Source organism: Antechinus flavipes, chromosome 3, assembly GCF_016432865.1.
Source record: "Antechinus flavipes isolate AdamAnt ecotype Samford, QLD, Australia chromosome 3, AdamAnt_v2, whole genome shotgun sequence".
Taxonomy (NCBI): Eukaryota; Metazoa; Chordata; class Mammalia; order Dasyuromorphia; family Dasyuridae; genus Antechinus; species Antechinus flavipes.
In genome coordinates this window covers 122,463,629-122,472,921 of record NC_067400.1, presented here as the reverse complement: position 1 = coordinate 122,472,921, position 9,293 = coordinate 122,463,629, and positions in this window count along the sequence as shown.

Here is a 9,293-nt window from a genome sequence, read left to right as displayed (position 1 = left end):
TTCATTTTCCAATTATACTTTTTCATCCCTCTTTTGTTGCAAACATAATATAATGTTCCTTCAGTTACTTTATTCTTTTTTAAGGTTGTCCTATTGCCACTAACTCTCTTCCTCTCAACTGAATCCCCTACTCCCATTTGTTACCCCTTTCCCTATAGAATTTTCTTTATTAAATTAATTCTCAGTTACCCAGATTCTCACTTTTCCTGTTAAATTTATCTTCTTTCCTCATTTGCCTCAAATTGTTTTCCTTGACTTTATGCCTTCTATTTCCCCTGCTTTCAATTGCCCCCTGGAAGTTCTAACTTCCCCCTCCCCAAGGTAGTTAGTGGTTTTGTTAAGCACTAAATCTCTTGAGTCACACCCATCACAAAGTTCCCATATCTCTTCATACAATATCTCTCTTGACTATAGGAATATTCACAGTGGAACCACCTCCCACCACCAAAGCAAGACCTTTTTCGTTCCCCCTACTCAATGCTTCACCTCTCCTCTTTACCCATTCCCTTTAAGGATCTATCGCCTCTTCTTGAGATGCCACAAAAGTTACCTTTCATTGCTAGTCCTTGATTTGGCCCAGATACAAAACATATACCCTCTGTCCTGTGGTTCCCTCCTTCCTTCATTTATTCTACTATTTTATAATGTAGTCCTTCAAAAAGATCATTAATTTACCTGAGGGTAAGGTATTACAAGGCCTTGTCTATAATGTTCTAGGGCTATCTCTCTAATTTAATCCACCTGATTTCCACTTTTGCCTTTGTCTTATTGTGTACATTAGAAAAAAATCTCTATTATAGTGTTCAGGTTTTTGGTTTTTGGTTTGTTGTTATTGTTTTCTGTAAATATGTTTTTTGCTTGTCATGCTCTTCTAGGAAACCAAAAGATCTTTAATTTGTCTCTGTGCATCCTATCTTTAATGACAGCATGCTTTGCTTGGATAGAGAACAAAGGTTTAATGTTTGTTTGTTGATATTTTTTGGAGTTGGGTTTATTTATTTATTTATTTATTTATTTTTGCTTTTCTTCTTCTAGATTGTCCTTTACTTTTGTGAATTTGCATTCCCAATCTATTATTGTCTCTTTTTTCCATGGTGAAGCTTGCAATCATAGATTCTTGTTTTTCTATTTTGCTCATCATTTTTGTCTTGCATGCCAAAAATATTGCTCTCAGAATTTCCTTTTTTTTAAATCACTCAAGAAAAAATGTTGTAGTTTCATATTCTCAAATTTGAAATCTGTTTCATCAATTGTTGGCCCATTTTCTTTTGATCATATGCCTGAACTCATTTACTAGTTCTTTATGCTGCATTTCCTTCCTTCTATTATTAATGTTTTCCTCACTGGTTTGTGAATTTATGTTCAAGATATTTGAGGGTTTTTTAATCCTAGTTTTTTTTTTTTGTAATTTCTGTCATTTTTTCCACTTTTCCCTTATTTTTTTCTATTACTCACTTTCTGACTCCCTCCCCTTTGATGGTAGTTTGTCTGGGGATCATCTCAACCTCTTCCAACACTAGAAAATTCACAGTTCACTAAACTAGGCCTCTGCTCTCTGACTTCTTGAGAGGCCAAAATTGATTCCATCTTGATTCTGAGTTTTTTCCCTTAGGTTTGGTGAAATAGCCCTACATGGCATGTTCATGAATGCATGCAGAGCACAGGGAATTGAAATACATATGTGGACAAGCTTTTTCAAGCCTAAACATGTATCCTGCCCTTTTCCCTACTCCTCTACTCTCTTGTAGAAATCTTTTCCAAAACAAAATGCTACCATATGTTCACCAAAACCATAGTTCTCAGCTTAGAGTTCAGATATCCATGGCACTTAAAAGAGGGAAGACCAACCAAATTGTAGGTTTGAGTTTTATTGCAAGGCAGATCCATGTGTAAGCCACAGCAACCTCATAGTCTCTTATGTGGTAGTGAAAATGAGAGTACCATATATACCCAAATTTTTATGGATTATTATTTTTCTAAAGTTTTTGGCGCTTTCTATGCATACCTTAATATGGGTGGTGAAATTGCTTTATTTTTGACACAATTTCTCTTTTGGTGAGATTTGAGACATTGTGAAGATCATAGAAAATATTTATTATTCCATTTTGTTAGTCACATGATCTAGAACTAGGTTTATATGAACTGAAACTTGTCTCTACTGGTTTCAAATAATAGAATCTAGATAATTATTTTTCCGGAATAATTTGAATTTCCTCTAAACAGGGGAAAAATCAAGATAAGTTTTATAAGTCATTTTCCTGAAAGGGCAACTAATCAAGGTCATAAAAATAGTTTTCTTCTCTTATAATGATAATAAATATAATTCAGATTTTTTGATCTTTAGTCCAAGTTTGATTCACAAAATGGATCTGAATTTTGGAATGAAAGTTCTAAGATAATCTGATTTAATTATATTGATAAAAGGCAGTAAAATGAAGCATTTGGATTTTCTTAGATGAACTTCTCCTAGCGATTGGTTTTTCCTAGCGGAACATAACATAATGTGATGACCGCGTATTTAAAATCAGCCGGAGTCAGGAATTCAGGTTAAGGGAAAAAATCTTCAATCTTTATTCTTTTTGAGATGAAGGGGGATTGCGATAGCAATATGGACAGCTGCAACAAGAAGCCAGTCAGCACAGGTGAAGGGGGATTGCACGTGAAGAGGGGTCGCAATAGCAATGCGAGTGGCTGTGTCAACAAACCAGCCAGCAGTCTCTCTTTCTGCTTCCCTTTCCACTTCCCTGCCTCCATCCACCAAAAACGTCATTTCCTATACAACACATCAGGACTTGCACAAAGAATGGGCGGGGGTCATTCTTTCTCCAAGCATATATATTAATAGAGTATGGTCCAATTACTATTTAGCTTGGGACCTCAGTGCATCAACTCAAGCCTCAGCCCATTACATCTCCCGCTTTCTTTTGTTTTAGAACACAGGTGGTCAAGCCATCCCTGACTCCTCAGGGAGGTCAGAGCCCCCAAGGGGAGGTGATCACACCCTCCCTGACTTCTCAGGAAAGGAGATGAAAGCGCTGAAAAGGAGGTGATCATGACCCCACTGACATCTCAGGAAGGGAGATAAAAAGCACCAAAGGGAAGTGGGGGTTGCTAGCGGGTTTCTGGGCTGAAGGATCTTATTATGCACAAACCCATCAGCATGGGAGGTATGACACAAGCACATAGCAGTAATGCAGAGGCTATTAGTGATGACTCTCCCCACAGTCAGTGCAGGCTTGATATGGTGTAACAAACATGAATTGTACACGCAAGTAACAGTATAACAAACAATATAAATCAACATGGTGTTGTAAAAGATTGCCAGAAGTCCTAGAAGGAAAGTATGTAAACAGCAGTCATACATACACCTTCTTCAGCAGCCAAGAAATAGTCCAAAACCAATCTATTGTCCATTGCTTCACATATCAGGGAATCCAATGATCCCCCCAAGTTTTTGAAATCCTGCAAAAGTCTTTTTATGTGTTAGGGAATCCAATGATTCCAGCAGATTTTGAAGTCCTGTAACAGTCTTACCATTTCTCAGAAAATCCAATGATTCCTGAGGGCTTTTAAGTCTTATGTCTCAGAGAATCCAATGATTCCTGAGGGTTTTCAAGTCCTACAACAATCTTATCATGTCTCAGAGAATCCAATGATTCCTGAGGGTTTTGAAGTCCAACAATTTTCTATGTCCATGAGTCATATGCCATAACTGCCATGTTATTTCAATGGTAAGCACAATCTGCAACAGAGCCACCCAATATTTCTTGGGTCTTCTCCTTCGTTTCAAGGGTCTGCTCCATCTCTCTGTGATGGACAAGGCGAATACGGCTCATTAGCACCCATCTGATTCCTTCTCCTCCTGTAAAAATACAAGCAAACCCTCTTCCCCAAGCAGTTAACCTATCTAATTCCTTTCTATTTACCACTTTCGGGATCTCTCCATATCACCTGGTGATTATCTAAAGATAGTGGAGCTGTTTGCACTGGACACTGCCCTGTTGTGTTAAAAGGCCTGTAACCTCCCCAACTGAAATCCTGATTGCTTTTCTGTTAGTTGAGACATCAGAGTTCTGAATTTCTAAAGACTCTCTGGGTGTAACCTCAGTTGCTATCATGCCCCACCTATCTTTTGATTGATACCTTGGAGCTGGGCCCTGCCTCTTATGTCTCAGAGAATCCAATGATTCCAGCAGATTTTGAAGTCCTGTAACAGTCTTACCATTTCTCAGAAAATCCAATGATTCCTGAGGGTTTTCAAGTCCTACAACAATCTTATCATGTCTCAGAGAATCCAATGATTCCTGAGGGCTTTTAAGTCTTATGTCTCAGAGAATCCAATGATTCCAGCAGATTTTGAAGTCCTGTAACAGTCTTACCATTTCTCAGAAAATCCAATGATTCCTGAGGGTTTTCAAGTCCTACAACAATCTTATCATGTCTCAGAGAATCCAATGATTCCAGCAGATTTTGAAGTCCTGTAACAGTCTTACCATTTCTCAGAAAATCCAATGATTCCTGAGGGCTTTTAAGTCTTATGTCTCAGAGAATCCAATGATTCCTGAGGGCTTTTAAGTCTTATGTCTCAGAGAATCCAATGATTCCAGCAGATTTTGAAGTCCTGTAACAGTCTTACCATTTCTCAGAAAATCCAATGATTCCAGCAGATTTTGAAGTCCTGTAACAGTCTTACCATTTCTCAGAAAATCCAATGATTCCAGCAGATTTTGAAGTCCTGTAACAGTCTTACCATTTCTCAGAAAATCCAATGATTCCTGAGGGCTTTTAAGTCTTATGTCTCAGAGAATCCAATGATTCCTGAGGGCTTTTAAGTCTTATGTCTCAGAGAATCCAATGATTCCAGCAGATTTTGAAGTCCTGTAACAGTCTTACCATTTCTCAGAAAATCCAATGATTCCAGCAGATTTTGAAGTCCTGTAACAGTCTTACCATTTCTCAGAAAATCCAATGATTCCAGCAGATTTTGAAGTCCTGTAACAGTCTTACCATTTCTCAGAAAATCCAATGATTCCAGCAGATTTTGAAGTCCTGTAACAGTCTTACCATTTCTCAGAAAATCCAATGATTCCTGAGGGCTTTTAAGTCTTATGTCTCAGAGAATCCAATGATTCCTGAGGGCTTTTAAGTCTTATGTCTCAGAGAATCCAATGATTCCTGAGGGTTTTCAAGTCCTACAACAATCTTATCATGTCTCAGAGAATCCAATGATTCCTGAGGGTTTTGAAGTCCAACAATTTTCTATGTCCATGAGTCATATGCCATAACTGCCATGTTATTTCAATGGTAAGCACAATCTGCAACAGAGCAGCCACCCAATATTTCTTGGGTCTTCTCCTTCGTTTCAAGGGTCTGCTCCGTCTCTCTGTGATGGACAAGGCGAATACGGCTCATTAGCACCCATCTGATTCCTTCTCCTCCTGTAAAAATACAAGCAAACCCTCTTCCCCAAGCAGTTAACCTATCTAATTCCTTTCTATTTACCACTTTCGGGATCTCTCCATATCACCTGGTGATTATCTAAAGATAGTGGAGCTGTTTGCACTGGACACTGCCCTGTTGTGTTAAAAGGCCTGTAACCTCCCCAACTGAAATCCTGATTGCTTTTCTGTTAGTTGAGACATCAGAGTTCTGAATTTCTAAAGACTCTCTGGGTGTAACCTCAGTTGCTATCATGCCCCACCTATCTTTTGATTGATACCTTGGAGCTGGGCCCTGCCTCTCATTTCTCTGGGTCAATCTACATTCAGAGGCCCAGTGAAAGCCTCGGTTACATTTTGGACATGAGGTTTTGGGTTTTATTTTCTCACCCTGCTTTCTCATTCTGTCTCTATACCAACATCGAGCTTTCAGATGCCCTACTTTACCACACTGAAAGCATCTATGAATCTCCCTGGAAGTCCCTTGCCAGGAGGGACCCTATCTTCCCATGTTTGGATTTTGGGAAGTCTGCATCATAGCCTGGCTATAAAAGGCATTTGTGTCCACTGTGGCACAGCGTCTTATGAGCTCCTTTAAAGGAGCATCCTTGTGCAGTCCTAGTATAATTCTTCTGCAAACCTCATTAACATTTTCCTTAGCAAGTTTCCTTCAATTTCTCATTCAATTTCAACTAACAGAAAAGCAATCAGGATTTCAGTTGGGGAGGTTACAGGCCTTTTAACACAACAGGGCAGTCCTCATTCAATTTCCATCGAGGCATTCTATTTATACAATATAATACAGTTGGCCTTGAGAAACCCGTATAAGTTCTAGAAGAAAAGGAAAAGGCTCTAGGAATAGCCAAATGGGGAAGCCTGAGATAAAGGAGGAAGACAATGAACAGATTACAAGTTCCCTATTTGTCTATTATACTCACCTAAGTTCCTGGTTACTGGAGACTTCTTCAGTGAAAGTTGGGTTCTTGGTACCCACACTTGGGCGCCAAATGTGATGACCGCATATTTAGAATCAGCCGGAGTCAGGAATTCAGGTTAAGGGAAAAATCTTCAATCTTTATTCTCAGTAGAGGTGAAGAAGGATTGTGATAGCAATATGGGCAGCTGCGACTGGAAGCCAGCTAGCAGAGGGGGATTGGAGGGTGGTCGTGATAGCACTGCGAGCAGCTGTGTCAAGACACCAGCCAGCAGTCTTTCTTTCCACTTCCCTTTCCACTCCCCTGCCTCCACCCACCAAAAACGTCATTTCCTATACAACACATCAGGACTTGCACAAAGAGTGGGGGGGGGCATTCTTTCTCCAAGCATATATATTAATAGAGTATGGTCCAATTACTATTTAGCCTCACGTGCTTGGGACCTCAGTGCATCAGCCCATTACAAAATAACTTCACAGAAAGTAAAAAAGGAATAACAGTAGCAATTAGTCATTTGACACAGAATTTGATAACTAGATTTGAGGTTTCTTGATTTGGAAAAAGAAACATTTCAATCAATCTTGAAAAAGAAAAAGAAAGAAGTTTCTCAAAAGAAAATCTGACAAGACTTAAAAAGATCAATTTTTTTAAATTTAAATTTAATTTTAATTTTTAAAATTTTTATAGTTTCCAGTGACTTATCTCTTTAATCTTTAGTTTCCAGATACATTGTATTAAATATTTAATTTGTTGATCATCTTGAAAATACAGTCATAATTATATAATCAACTCATGTTCAAACATTAATTTTAGCTATGCTAAGAATTGAAAGTTTAACAAATTAAAATTTTGTAATTATTGGATAATATTGTTCTTGATATCTGGTTTTGTTCTTTTTTTTTTTTTTTTTTGGCTTGATAAATTTATGATGTGCTATATAATATGCTGGAGTAAAAGCAAAAAGATAACTACATCAATTGAATAGATTTTGAGTAAATTACTCTCTGAGTCTTTGTTTCCAAATCTATAAAAGAGGCAATTTTCATTAACTGATCTATATAAGAGCCCTTCCAATTTTATAATTCTATAGTTCACTGACATTTGTTTATTAATTGCATTCAATATATCACTTAAAAATAGCATAAAGAAGCAACCAGATCGTGCAGTCATGATGAGTAGAATGCAAGTTCCTGATAAATGTTTTATTGACCTTTGAATACTCAGTGCCAAGAACAAAATAGGTGCTTAATAAATACTTATCAAATTTAATTTGTTTGGTAGTAGAGTCACCTTAATGCCTAATACTATGACCCCACTATGCTGATTATGAGAGTTCAATAAACACATATATAGTAATTGAAGAATTTGAAAAAATAAATAAGTCATAGTTGTCAATATTATGTCATCACTCATTCAGTAAGCATTTATTAAGCATTTCCATGTACCAGTGCTATGCTGTGTGTAAAATCTAATCATCCTGTTTCTTACATTTATGACCAGAAGTATGATGGCTTGTGTAATCTCAGGATAAAATGGAGAAAATCTTTATTTCTAGATTCACCTTAATACTGAAATAATTTATTTACATTATTTTAAAAATAATATAAGAAAGTTGATATCAGAAAATATAGTAGAGAATAGAGTAATGGAATAATCATTAAGCCAAATGTTGAAAATGTGACTCCTAATTAGCTCTTGTGGATAAATGTATTCCCAGAATTTAACATAAGGCATGTGACAATACTATTGAGATCTTGTATACTACTATGCTTTCTCCAATATTTCTTGAGATTATGATGCAGATTTTTCTCTTATTGATGACATTATAGGAGAGATTCCTGTCCAGATTGTTTTTGCTGACTTCTCAGTTCTCTTCTGCTGAGATTTAGTCATTCACAGGTTTGAAAAGTGAATGACTGAATTATGATAACTATTAGAGTAGTTTAGCAGCAAGGCTCATATCATCTTTATCATACCTTCAGCACCACAAGCTGCAACTGCTCTATTCTAGTCAGAGGCTCATATATCCCTGCTTACCTTCAAAGACCAATAAGGACAAACACTATGGACAAGCACTTAAGTAAAAACCTTGTACGTACCCAAAAGAAAAGTTATAGATTTTTGTTTGTTTGTTTGTTTTTTGATGAGGAAACTATGAAGGATCTTTTTCAAATGGGTAGCACCTTTAATGGAAAAAAGGAGGCTCCATATTGAGAGAAAAGTTGAATTCTTAGTGTTGCTTATGTACATTAATCAGAAATGGGATGCAGTAATGTTGATGTTAGAAACAGTGATGTTAGATAAGACTAGTAGTTACTAGAAGTCTATATAAATGAATTTTGGCAAATAAGGAGTAAGTGATAAGTTGAGAAGAGGTAATATATTTGTAAGTCATTACAAAGGATAAAGCAGGTTTTCTAATCTGGAGCCTTTGAATTTATTTTGTAAAATATTTTTACAATTGTTTCAATATATTTGGTGGTTTTGTTATCATATTTATTTATTTTATGCATTTTGGAACATTACCATAAGAAGAAAGCCATAAATTTCACCAGATTGCTAAAGAGGTCCATGGCACAAAAAAGGTTTTAAAAACTTGACCATAGGGGTTATAAAATAATTGGGATACTAATATACTGTTAGTGGAATTGTAAATTGAAAGAAAGAAAAAAATGTTGCTCTAAACTAAAGAATTAATTAGTAGGGTACTTGCATTCTACCCTAAGGCAATTGGGATTAAATAACTTGCCCAGGGTCACAAGGCCAGGAAATGTTAAAGTCTGAGGTCACATTTGAACTCAGGTCCTCCTGACTTCAGGGCTGATGCTTTATCCACTCTACCAACTAGTTGGCTGCCTCTCAGAAGAATAAATTTTACCACTCAATTCAATGATCAGCTGGATTTCAGTTCTAAAGGATA